Source organism: Schistocerca gregaria, chromosome 3 (genome assembly GCF_023897955.1).
Source record: "Schistocerca gregaria isolate iqSchGreg1 chromosome 3, iqSchGreg1.2, whole genome shotgun sequence".
Classification (NCBI taxonomy): Eukaryota; Metazoa; Arthropoda; class Insecta; order Orthoptera; family Acrididae; genus Schistocerca; species Schistocerca gregaria.
The window spans coordinates 352,803,105-352,816,501 of NC_064922.1; the positions used below are offsets into that span (position 1 = coordinate 352,803,105).

The 13,397-nt window shown below is 44.1% G+C and overlaps 1 protein-coding gene and 1 non-coding gene across 2 annotated transcripts in view; both read right to left on the reverse strand.

Annotated features, from left to right (window-relative positions):
* The window catches only part of LOC126355371 (uncharacterized), a 1,038,787-nt gene that overhangs the window by 97,813 nt on the left and 927,577 nt on the right, over positions 1 to 13,397 (reverse strand). The window lies entirely within an intron of this gene.
* Positions 5,254 to 5,327, reverse strand: Trnat-ugu (transfer RNA threonine (anticodon UGU)). Its single transcript has one exon. It is a non-coding gene; the product is annotated as a tRNA-Thr (tRNA).

Here is a 13,397-nt window from a genome sequence, read left to right on the forward strand (position 1 = left end):
CCAGTCAACAGGAGAAGAAGACAAACAACCGCAACCATGCCAAGTAGAGAATACGGTCTGGCCTCCAACGGAGAGCGGACCTACAAACAGCACCAACGCGAGCCGTAGAACGGCTCATTAATACTGTGTGGTCTTTGGCTTTTTATTTTATGTGCGTTGTCATTTTCCAGAACATCAATAACACTTCCTAGCAAATATTTATGTTTGAAGACGGTCTATTGGATAATTTTTCATGTGTATAAAAATTTCCAGTTCTTCTTGTATGTTCATGACAAGTCCTGGTATTACGTTTAGGATCTGAAGTACAGTTTCCATTTTGTAGACGTCATAGTTTTTGTTTTTTAAGCGTATGAACAGACTCGACTAATCACTATCACTATTCTAGTATGTTCTCTAAATCTGGTGTTAAAATATCATACTGTTTGTCCAACGTAAAATTTGTTACAGTTATCACATGTAATTTTATACATGCCTGGAATAGCTTTTTTCGCTGTATAACAAATTTTACGTTGGGCAAATAGGAAGAAATTTTAACATCTGATTTGGATAACATACTAGCAATAGTGACAGTATTCAATCGAGTTTCTTCACACATATAAGAAACCAAAAGCATGAAGTCGATAAAATAGGAACTACACTTCATATATTATACATAATAACCGAAGGACACGAACTTACTGGAAGAACTGGATATTTATATACACATGAAAAATTATCCGCAAGACATATTCAACGAACAGACCGTCATCAAATATAAATATTTCCTAGGAAATTTATTTGGTATTCTGGAACATGACAAGGGATAAAAAAAATAAAAAGCCAAAGATTACACAGACATCTACATTGTAACTCAAACAACACCGCTGACTAGCTATAACCACTTTCTGAACGTATTGGATCATAGAGAACCGTCAACTAGCTGTCAGATTAAGGTGTAACTTTATTTTACCATCATAAAATCAGCGACAGTTGACAAAAGGATTCATCGGTGATGCAGTACGTACGTCTCGCTCAGCAAGACGTAGGTATACAGGTACAATTAACTCCATTTACATACATGGCAAAAATGAATGAAATTTACGAACTGTGATATTCACTGATGAACTTGACAATAGAAGTACTTCTGAAATACGTCTGTTGCACGGAATGTAGTAAAACTATTAACAGTTAACCTGGAAGATTGAATTTAAAATGTCAAGTTCCGACGTGTTTCATTCTGCGACCCTAGTTCTATAAAAAGTTACAATAATGAGGTGGTTTTCATTAATCAGCAAAATTAGCATCGCCTGTGATACTCACCATGATCAAGATTTCATCTAATTTTTTGTCCATAATTCTTTCTGCTGAATTTTTAACGTGCAATTTAACCTAAGTCTGCGTAAACTATTTAATTTTTTAAATACTTACCGTTGTCTGAAAAGTAATTTTTTACATATTTTCTGTCTTGAGTTATAGAATTTGTAGTTAATACTTTTTTTTATTGTTGCAGTTAACCTAATGTTTGCTCCCGACATGAAGAAAGAAACCTGAATATGGATTATTTAACATACCTGTCCTACTCCCCAACAACTCCGGCCCACAATTAGTGTATTAATACATTTATGACACGTCTCATTACATTTATCTGCGAATATTTCATTAGCAAGTGACACCGTATTACAGTGTGTGTAAAGTAATTACATTTCAGCGACGGATAAAAGCATAAGCGTTGTGCTAATGTCATTAACGCATCAACGTCCATTTACTAAAATACAATCTACCCTGATTTCAATACACCGCACACAGTTTTCCGTCCTTGCCGTGGGGGCTGATTTTGGTACTACCACGAATACACAGTTCAACCATAAGGCAACGACCATAGCTCACTTTCCTTATATGAGCTGGGAACCAATGCGTACCTATGCAGTCATCGGCTGGGAGACCTCAGGAGCATTACTGACCCATGCCAGTACAAACTGAAGCACCTGCAGTGAACGACTATCTTCTGCTTTTTCATCTTTTGTATGGCATGTCACAGGGACCGCTAAGGATGGGTAAGAGCCGATCCGCGATCCACCCTGTCATTTGCCGATACGATTTGGGAGAACTCTGACCGGTGAAGCGAACCAAAGGGTATGTTTTAATTTCTCTCACATACGTGTCTCGCGAACTAGCGAGCTGCTGGCTGGTTTATACGAGCTGGACAACGACCAATTATTTCATAAGAAGCAATGCAGCTGGTGGGCTTTACAGAATATTTGCAACCTTACCTAATCTTCACCATACTAATTGTGGAGACAGTACTCACGACTCCTGAGAGTACTGCAGCACAATAGATAAGCAGCGCTCGCAACAACCTTAGCACTGTACAGCTTGGCAGTGCGAATCATACCGAGGTCCGCCAGGGACGGCCCATAGGTATCATGTGTGTGGACAGTGTTTGGCCGATGCCTCGTTAAATACCGGAGCACTGGGCTAAGATGGACAGTTCTCTTCACTGCCGCGAGTCGTGTACAGCCTCGAGTTACCGCCGAGTCTACAAGCTTCTGTAGTTGTCTGTAGTCTCCGAGACTTAGGCTCTGGAGGCATCGTAGGCCATCTCTGGACTCTACGCAGGGATCACTCAGAGGCATAGTGAAATGACATTAATACACTCCTGGAAATGGAAAAAAGAACACATTGACACCGGTGTGTCAGACCCACCATACTTGCTCCGGACACTGCGAGAGGGCTGTACAAGCAATGATCACACGCACGGCACAGCAGACACACCAGGAACCGCGGTGTTGGCCGTCGAATGGCGCTAGCTGCGCAGCATTTGTGCACCGCCGCCGTCAGTGTCAGCCAGTTTGCCGTGGCATACGGAGCTCCATCGCAGTCTTTAACACTGGTAGCATGCCGCGACAGCGCGGTCGTGAACCGTATGTGCAGTTGACGGACATTGAGCGAGTGCGTATAGTGGGCATGCGGGAGGCCGGGTGGACGTACCGCCGAATTACTCAGCACGTGGGGCGTGAGTTCTCCACAGTACATCGATGTTGTCGTCAGTGGTCGGCGGAAGGTGCACGTGCCCGTCGACCTGGGACCAGACCGCAGCGACGCACGGATGCACGCCAAGACCGTAGGATCCTACGCAGTGCCGTAGGGGACCGCACCGCCACTTCCCAGCAAATTAGGGACACTGTTGCTCCTGGGGTATCGGCGAGGACCATTCGCAACCGTCTCCATGAAGCTGGGCTACGGTCCCGCACATCGTTAGGCCGTCTTCCGCTCACGTCCCAACATCGTGCAGCCCGCCTCCAGTGGTGTCGCAACAGGCGTGAATGGAGGGACGAATGGAGACGTGTCGTCTTCAGCGATGAGAGTCGCTTCTGCCTTGGTGCCAATGATGGTCGTATGCGTGTTTGGCGCCGTGCAGGTGAGCGCCACAATCAGGACTGCATACGACCGAGGCACACAGGGCCAACACCCGGCATCATGGTGTGGGGAGCGACCTCCTACACTGGCCGTACACCTCTGGTGATCGTCGAGGGGACACTGAATAGTGCACGGTACATCCAAACCGTCATCGAACCCATCGTTCTACCATTCCTAGACCGGCAAGGGAACTTGCTGTTCCAACAGGACAATGCACGTCCGCATGTATCCCGTGCCACCCAACGTGCTCTAGAAGGTGCAAGTCAACTACCCTGGCCAGCAAGATCTCCGGATCTGTCCCCCATTGAGCATGTTTGGGACTGGATGAAGCGTCGTCTCACGCGGTCTGCATGTCCAGCACGAACGCTGGTCCAACTGAGGCGCCAGGTGGAAATGGCATGGCAAGCCGTTCCACAGGACTACATCCAGCATCTCTACGATCGTCTTCATGGGAGAATAGCAGCCTGCATTGCTGCGAAAGGTGGATATACACTGTACTAGTGCCGACATTGTGCATGCTCTGTTGCCTGTGTCTACGTGCCTGTGGTTCTGTCAGTGTGATTATGTGATGTATCTGACCCCAGGAATGTGTCAATAAAGTTTCCCTTTCCTGGGACAATGAATTCACGGTGTTATTATTTCAATTTCCAGGAGTGTATTTTAGAGCACTTGAATAATTTCAAATGCCTAATTGTGCTGGACATTTCACAGTTGATTATTTCTTCACAATAAATATCATTTTTTGCTAATTGTTGACTGAATATAACCTACGGCGTCTTCCTGTATCCCAACACTGGTACCATACGAGCAGAGGCATCACCCCAGTAATGTTCTGTCGAATTGTCTAATATGTAACACCTGAAAATTTTCTTTGCTCCTTCCAGAGGAGCAGCACAGGGAGCGCATCCTGCATTTCAAATGTAACTAATGATCTAAGTACTCCTCTAAGAGTAATTGCGTTATGAAGGTCCGAGGACGGTTACATCATAGAAAGCTCCACCAAATAGTCTAAACGCAACACAACAAACAGAACACTGCCTTGCGTGGTTTGTCTTGTAAACAGAGTTCTCTAATGGTTCACCAAAAACTATTTGGCCTGCAAAAAGCCGGTAAATATTTTTATTAATCCTATGGGCCAATTACAAAAGTGAATGTAATGAAGCTGCGAACCTCGCTTCCCGAATAAAAACTGTATTGTCCTGATTGCAGAAAATAGTACGTCAGTGACTGCAGTCCAATGATTTGATGATCAATCGCTCCTCTTGCTGAAAAGTTATTTATTTTACTGCATGACTGGTTTCGGCTTTGACAATGAAGCCACTTTATAGTAGAATCTGAAAATTGTGCTATGGTGAAGGAATGTCAAATGAACAAGAAACAGTCATTTGACTTGGCTTCATCACAGCACAATTTTCAGATTTCACTAGCGAATAGCTTCAATGTAAAACCCGAAACGTTCATGCAATAACATAAAGAACTTTTCAGTAAGTGAAGCTGTTACCCAATTCAGCACACAGTTGTCGTGTAGCAGTGCTTTTGAAACGCGGAGAAAGTGATAAGTGAGAAGTATTAGAAATTTTTAGGGTAAATGAAACTGAGTCTCCCCACAAAATGCACGGCGTTTGAAACAGAAGAGGTTTTCTTTTATTCAACTTCGGTACTACTTCTACAACTTAAATCTATTCGCAATAATGTTCAATGTAGTTAAACATATCAGTAAGAAGTTTTGCAAAATCTTTCTTTAAGAACTGTGAAGGAACTTGCACAAAGTTCGATGAAGTAAATGATAATCAATTGAAACCCTCAGCTGCCGACAGGCGCTGTTGATGTACCTCGATGGGGACAGCTGAAAATGTGTGCCCCGACCGGGACTCGAACCCGCGATCTCCTGCTTACATGGCAGACGCTCTACCCACCTGAGCCACCGAGGCCACAGATGAATAGCGCAACTGCAGGGACTTATCCCTTGCACGCTTCCCGTGAGACCCAGCTGAGAGTTTCAATTAATTATCATTTATTCTAGAGAAGGTCATCAATGGTATCTGTTCTTTCGAGAGCAGTTACTACTCCTATCTCCATACGATCTCGTATATTGATGAATTAAGTAATTGCAAAGGACCATGTGAAAGGGTGTTCACAAGTTGCAAACACTGAAAATCAGTATTGGATTCTTGATGCGTTAACGAAAAACGAAATGAGCCATATGTTAGTTAGGTTAGCTATAAATGTAGCAATGTTGTCTCAACTCTCTGATGGGGTGATGGGGAATACGTTCTGCCGAAAGAGTATGGTAAAGCTGATTTAAGACTTAATTCAAAGAGAAGGGGAACGAATGGCCATACACTTGTTCAATTTGAGAGAATTTGACAAAATGTTGAAAAATCGCAAGTGGCAGAATTTTCGAAGAAAAACACCGTACATTTTGAGAAATCGTTATAATAAATCTTCCAGAACCGCCTTTCAGAACATAAACTAAGAGTTTCCTCTGTGTTTATCCCGTAAACACGCTGCTGGTAAGATCAGGAAAACAGAGACCGAACAAGCAGTCACTCCTCGCTCTCCATTCGTGATTGGAATGGTGACAACGAAAATTATTTATTTATCATTTATCCCTGCGTTCTATATATATTACACAATGTTCACCACGATACAATTATTACAAAAAAGAAGCGTTTAATATGGGAGACAACATATACACGTAAGTGTAATGTATTTCGTGTAAAGCTGTAGTTGATATAGTAAAAAATAGCAGCGATTATAAGGGGCGATAAAAAAGTTCCCATTTGAGGGCGTCGCTGCACCGTGTGCTGTGATAAGCCAAAACATTATGATCACTGCCCATCGCGACGTTGGATGCAGGCTGGTGGGTTTGCGGACAGGTGACGAGGTAACAGAAGTATATGAGCGGAGCAGACACGGAAGGTGGATTACCTTCACAAAGCTGCAAATGGGAAACAGCAATCAAATAAGCGACTTTGAAAAAGAGCAGATTATTGTTACGCAAAGCTTGTGAACGATCATCTAGAAAACGGTGTAGCTGGTCGGATGTTCACGTACTACTGTCGTTAGCATCTCCGAAAGGAGATATGACAGTGAAACGACTGGGCACTAAATGGTCGGACGTCCACTTCTCTTCACAGAACGTGGAGTTCGGAAGCTTGTCTGCTCTGTAAAGTAGGATAGATTCCCCATCAGAGCACCCCTACGTGTTCATATGTGGGCCCAACACTCCGTCAATTACGACTGCTATGGGCACGGGATCATCGGAGTTCGACCGTTGATGAATGGAAACGTGTCGGCTCTTCGGATGGATCACAATTTTTGTTACACTCGATCGGTCGTCGTCTCCACAAATATGTTTTACTTTTAGACGCACAGAACCTTGTTACATTTTTAAGTAAGTCAGACGGTTGCAAACATAAGTGTTTCATATCTTAAATGCAATAGGGCTTTTAAATGTGAACAGAATGTAGCACAGTTTATTCGAGAGGCAGACGGAGTTCGAGAATTTCTTGTTTTATGGAAGAGCGCAGCTGTGGTACTGGGCAGGTATGATCTAAATTACGATGCGCTGATACTTTCTTTATTTTTTATGTGAAGTATTGATGTGCGTGCACTCTGAGGAGCCGATAAAGCACACATTGGGTATGGTACTTACGTAACATGTGTGGATGCAACCATCGTACTTCAAGGACGGATGAAGTGCTGACATGGTCGTATAGATCGATGTTGCAAATGTAGCGCATACAAATGTTCATGGTTAGTTCTAACCGTCTACTGTTTACGCCGCTCGTGGCGTGTTCGATTACGTCGCAGTGGTGGAACAGATACCCCGCAAGTACATGTTTCACATCTTAGGGGACTATTTTCCGCGAGTACTGCAGGGCAAAGAGGCAAGCGGAAGTGGAAGCATGTGGCTAAGGTACTTCTGCCCGTCGGTGTTATCCATCCAAAGTTACAGGCTAGTTCAAATGACTCTGAGCACTATGGGACTTAACTTTTGAGGTCACCAGTCCCCTAGAACTTAGAACTACTTAAACCTAACTAACCTAAAGACATCATACACATCCATGCCCGAGGCAGGATTCGAACCTGCGACCGTAGCGGTCATGCGGTTCCCGACTGAAGCACCTAGAACCGCTCGGCCACTCCAGCCGGCTACAGCCTAGTGCTTTGTCGTTTTTCGATAAGGCACTTGAATACTATTGAGAAATTATTCACGAAACTCGTTTCCAATTAATTTTTGATATTATACAAAAATTATTTGTAACATCTTCGAATTTACTTTAAGTCCTATATTTTGGACCCATCCTACCTTTGCTGGAAAATCATCATTCAGCTTTATGGTGGCAGTATTAATTTCTTCACGCCTGGTACTAAAGAAAAGGTGCAAGTCGTAGGCATAGAATTTTATATTTACAGGATAAGAGAATCGGCAGGAAGTCAATGAGAACAATAATCGGCACAGAACTCATCCCTGAGGTACTCCTGAGGGAACATGCTTCCGGGAAGATTTATCAGTCCCACAACCAGCACCCTGCTGTCTGTCTCTCATATAGCTTCAAGGTATCTTCAGGGAACTATCTGAAAATCAAATTCATTGCTTTAGTTTTGGTTTTGGTTCCGGATTCGGTTGTTTGGGGGAAGAGACCAAACAGCGAGGTCATCGGTCTCATCGGATTAGGGAAGGGCGGGGAAGGATGTCGGCCGTGCCCTTTCAAAGGAACCATCCCGGCATTTGCCTGGAGTGATTTAGGGAAATCACGGAAAACCTAAATCAGGATGGCCGGACGCAGGATTGAACCGTCGTCCTCCCAAATGTGAGTCCAGTGTGCTAACCACTGCGCCACCTCGCTCGGTTTTAGTTTTGAAACGAACATTGTGGCTTCACTGTTGTCTATCGCAGACGGACAATAAAAAGTAGTCTGCCACGCAGTTCACAATGATAAGCAAAGAATATACGGGGTGCTCGAAAATGTATTCTATTTTTTGAGAGATGGTAGTGTGAACTAAAACGTAACAAAACCCTCCAATAAACATCAGCTCTAAATAGCATACCTTAAGGACTATGAGCACATATCTTCGGTACTGTGAAACAAATCTTTCGTACAGTAAGTTCTTTGCTATTACGAACGACTTACAGAATACAGTAAACAAATGAGGACACATTCCTCTGTTATCCTCTATGTATTCAGCATGCAGTTGACATCTGTTAGTGTTGCAGTTCTGGGTAAGTAAAGAGCTTATATTAGTTCTTATGGAGCCAGTTTGTGTTCTAATAAGTTTGTGAAAAGCTCTTACATTGTAGTTTCATCTTTGCACTTACCGACATAGTGGAATCCTTTTATTCCAGACAGTAAAGGGCAGAAATGATCTTCTGTTATGGTCTGATGGAGCACTGAGCCATTTTCGCCGAAATGTCCGATAACACGTCACACAGACATTCAGCGGGCAATGGATTGGTTGTGGAGATCCAGTACGCTGGCCAGCTCGTTCCTCTTATCTTAATCCCTTAGATTTCTCTTCGTGGAGATACTTGAAATCTTTGAAATACGCAAGTCCATTAGTGGTATACAAATACGAAAGGAATGCGTTATTTATACCTATCAGAGTATCCGTAATCAAGGTTGAATTTTCAGAGAGTTTGTGATTCCTTAAGACGGCGGACAGAATCATATGTTAAAATGCCTGGACAACATATTGAACACGTCCTCTAATGGTGGTTCGCAAGAGCGTGTCGTAGGTAAAAGCAAGCTCTGCTGTTTCACAGCCCCCATTTGTGTACCATATTCTGTAAGCCGTTCGTAATAGCAAAGACATATTAGCACATTACATATAGCGAAAATGACTAGGTGATTATAACTTATAATGTATGTATTTCAGAGATAATCTATATTAGATACTAACTGAGTACCCGGCATTGCCCGGGTATGCATTTATTCCAGTCTTCTGTTAGTCCATCTCCTAGGCTCCCCTCCCACTCTCTGTCCCTCTCCTCATTGATTTCTGCAAAATTTGCTGTGAATAGAGTTATAAGCAAAGAAATACATGCATATTACAATTTATGACGTCATATCTCCTAAGCGACGTGTCGTAAAACGATATACTCGTATTTTTCTAGATACATTCAGCCGCATATGTGGATACTGTCTGCGAAATGTGTTGTTAATACAGTATTAAAGAAGTAATAAATTAAGACGTTATACATTATGCCACAGTTTTTCACATATCTCAGTATTTGACGTCATGTTTCCTACACTGTGTGTTATACAACGAAATATTACTATAGGCACATTCAAAAATATTTGTGGCTGCTGTCTTTGAAATGTGTTGCTAATAAAGTTAGTAGCTGTGTCAGTAAGAAAGGTTGTAGAGATGTGAAATTGTGTGTAAAGTTTGTTGCAAGTCTCCAAGCGCTCTCAATCTCAAATAATTGACGAGGGAGGTACCGGTATTCGCACGTAGTGGGCTTCTCTGCTTTTTCATCCTCACATCCTCCACTCTGATAGATACATATTTCTAAACGCCCCAGCGATGATTTCCACTCAGTAACTTATACGTGGACCAGTTGTGGTTGAAACCCGTCCAATGGTTTATAAGGAGATGTGGAACACACATACATCTATACGGTCAACCATTTTTATAGTGTAAATATGATTCTTCCTTGTTTATGCCCTTATTACAACCTCTCAAAAAAGGAACATTTTTTTTAACATCCAGTATGTACAACGTCCGGTTACATACATAAGGACAAAAGTAATTGGAAAAGTGGATGACACACACTATGCTGTGGTACATTAATTCACTACCAGTTTCAATTATGGACGATTCTCCACAGTGTAAAAATATCTATTGTGACAACTTCATGTGTCGTACCCTCTATCTGATCACAAAAAGTGTACGCTATTTCTGGCTTGAACACGTAAGAAAATGATACTTAACTCCATAATGCAGATTTAAGCAAGCATAAACCAATAAAACATATAAAAACAGTAAGTGCACAGCATCATTACTCAGGCACAAGACCCAGTAATTTTCTGCTAGCTTAAGCCTTTATTATGGCGTCAAGTACCATTTTCTTAAATTTTATTGTCAGCAATGGTGTGTACTTTTCTTGTTAAATAGCACGAATGCAGTGTGAAGTCACACTAGATATTTTCCCACTGTGAAAGTGGTCCATGATCTAAGCAGGAAATAAATTAATGTTTTGCAAGAGCACCATGTGTATCATGCATTTCTCAAAGTATATCGATGCTGTTGACAGTCACCGCAGAAAAATTTGTAACTAAAAAAATAAGTTTGGTCCTAAAATGTAGCCGGCCGCTGTGGTCTCGCGGTTCTAGGCGCTAAGTCCGGAACCGTGCGACTGCAACGGTCGCAGGTTCGAATCCTACCTCGGGCATGGATGTGTATGATGTCCTTAGGTTAGTTAGGTTTAAGTAGTTCTACGTTCTAGGGGACTAATAACCACAGCAGTTGAGTCCCATAATGCTCAGAGCCATTTGAACCATTTGAACCTAAAATGTATTAGTGTACAATACGAAATCTTCGCACATTGTGAAGAATGTTTTGAAAACGTGTGCGAGTGTGTGTGTGTGTGTGTGTGTGTGTGTGTGTGTGTGTGTGTGTGTGTGTGTGTGTGTGTGTCAGGTATGTACACTACTGGCCATTAAAACTGCTACACCAAAAAGAAATGCAGGTGCTAAACGGGTATTCATTGGTAAACATATTATACTAGAACTGACATGTGATTACATTTTCACGAAATTTGGGTGCATAGATCCTGAGAAATCAGTACCCAGAACAACCACCTCTGGCCGTAATAACGGCCTTGATACGCCTGGGCATTGAGTCAGAGCTTGGATGGCGTGTACAGGTACAGCTGCCCATGCTGCTTCAACACGATACCACAGTTCATCAAGAGTAGCGACTGGCGTATTGTGATGAGCCAGTTGCTCGTCCACCATTGACCAGACGTTTTCAATTGGTGAGAGATCTGAAGAATGTGCTGGCCAGGGCAGAAGTCGAACATCCCCTGTATCCAGAAAGGCCCGTACAGGACCTGCAACATGCGGTCGTGCATTGTCATGCTGAAATGTAGTTTTTCGCAGAGATCGAATGAAGGATAGAACCACGGGTCGTAACACATCTGAAATGTATCGTCTAGTGTTCAAAGTGCCGTCAATGCGAACAAGAGGTGACCGAGACGAGTAACCATTGGCACCCCATACCATCACGCCGGGTGCACGAATACATGCTTCCAATGTGCGTTCACCGCGATGTCGCGAAACACGGATGTGACCCTCTTGATTCTGTTATATAACCTGGATTCATCCGAAAAAATGACGTTTAGCCATTCGTGCACCCAGGTTCGTCGTCGAGCACATCATGGAAGGCGCTCCTGTCTGTTATGAAGCGTGAAGGGTAACCGCAGCCATTGTATCCGTGCTGATATTCCATGCTGGTGCAAACGTCGTCGAACTGTTCGTGCAGGTGGTTATTTTCTTGCAAACGTCCCCATCTGTTGACTCAGGGATCGAGACGTGGCTGCACGATGCGTTACAGCCATGCGGATGAGATGCCTCTCGTCTCGACTGCTAGTGACACAAGGCCGTTGTGATCCAGCACGGCGTTCCGTATTACCCTCCTGAACCCACCGATTCCGTATTCTGCTAACAGTCACTGGATCCCGACCAACGCGAGCAGAAATGTCACGATACGATAAACCGCAATCGCGATAGGCTACAATCCGACCTTTATCAAAGTCGGAAACGTGATGGTTCGCATTTCTCCTCCTTACACGAGGCATCACAACAACGTTTCACCAGACTACGCTGGTCAACTGCTGTTTGTGTATGAGAGATCGGTTGGAAACGTTCCTCATTTCCGCACGTTGTAGGTGTCGTCACCGGCGCCAACCTTGTGTGAATGCTCTGAAAAGCTAATCATTTGCATATCGCAGCATCTTCTTTCTGTCGGTTAAATTCCGCGTCTGTAGCACGTCATCTTCGTGGTGTAACAATTTTAATGTCCAGTAGTGTATCTACCTCGTCGGTGGTGCGATTTCAACGTCAGCAAACACACAATAGAAGCAACACTTTGCAGGAGTCATACATACGCGAAACAAACCCAAACAGAATAATTCAATCACTTCTTTCCGCTCCTGTTTCCAAAACTCAAAAAACCTTCGGCCGGCCACAGCAGTTAGAAATCAATGTCGGCCGCAGATTTCCTCTTTTGTTTACGTGTGCACGGCGCGCGTGCTCGAGGCCCGAAGGGTATCGGCCAGTGATTGCGGAGCACCGCTTTTACAATCCAGGAACGGCGGCTTACCGCGAATCGCAGATCTGGCACCGGCGGCGTCACAAAACATTTAATACGAAACAGCCGAGCCAATTCTGACAGCGGGAATTCGGCTTTACAGAGTGAGGCGCCGGTATTCGGGCCGCATTAGCGTCACATTTACAGCGGAGCCCAAACCCCATCAGCAAGCCACCGGTGGGCGCGCGCGCCATTGTTGATTTTCCCATTACGGGCAAAGCAGATTACGCTGCGTCAGTTATTAGTTTCCAAATTTCGGATAACACCGAGTGGCGCCCTCCGTAGCGACATGCCGACTCAGCGCCAGACCGTCCCACCGACCGACCGACCGACCGACCGACCGACAGACGAGTAGGCAGCGGCGAACCTCTCCGCCGGACCCCCGCGCCGCCTCTACCCGGAATTAACGCGCTCTCGACGGCGGCCTGCGTTCGCGCTAAAATTCGGAGGCGCCAGCCGCATCCTTAATTAAGGCCCCGCGCCCGGCCGGACTTCCGAATGTGGCGGAAAAGTTGAAACGAGAGCTACCTGCACGTACGGTAACCAGAGCGCACTGTTTCCGACGCCTTTTTCTGCAACTGTAATGAGGTTCTTTAAATAACAATGCCCGTATGTGTTTGACACACGATACGACCGCTCCACACAATAAGCACAGCTAAAACAATAATTATGGGACGAAC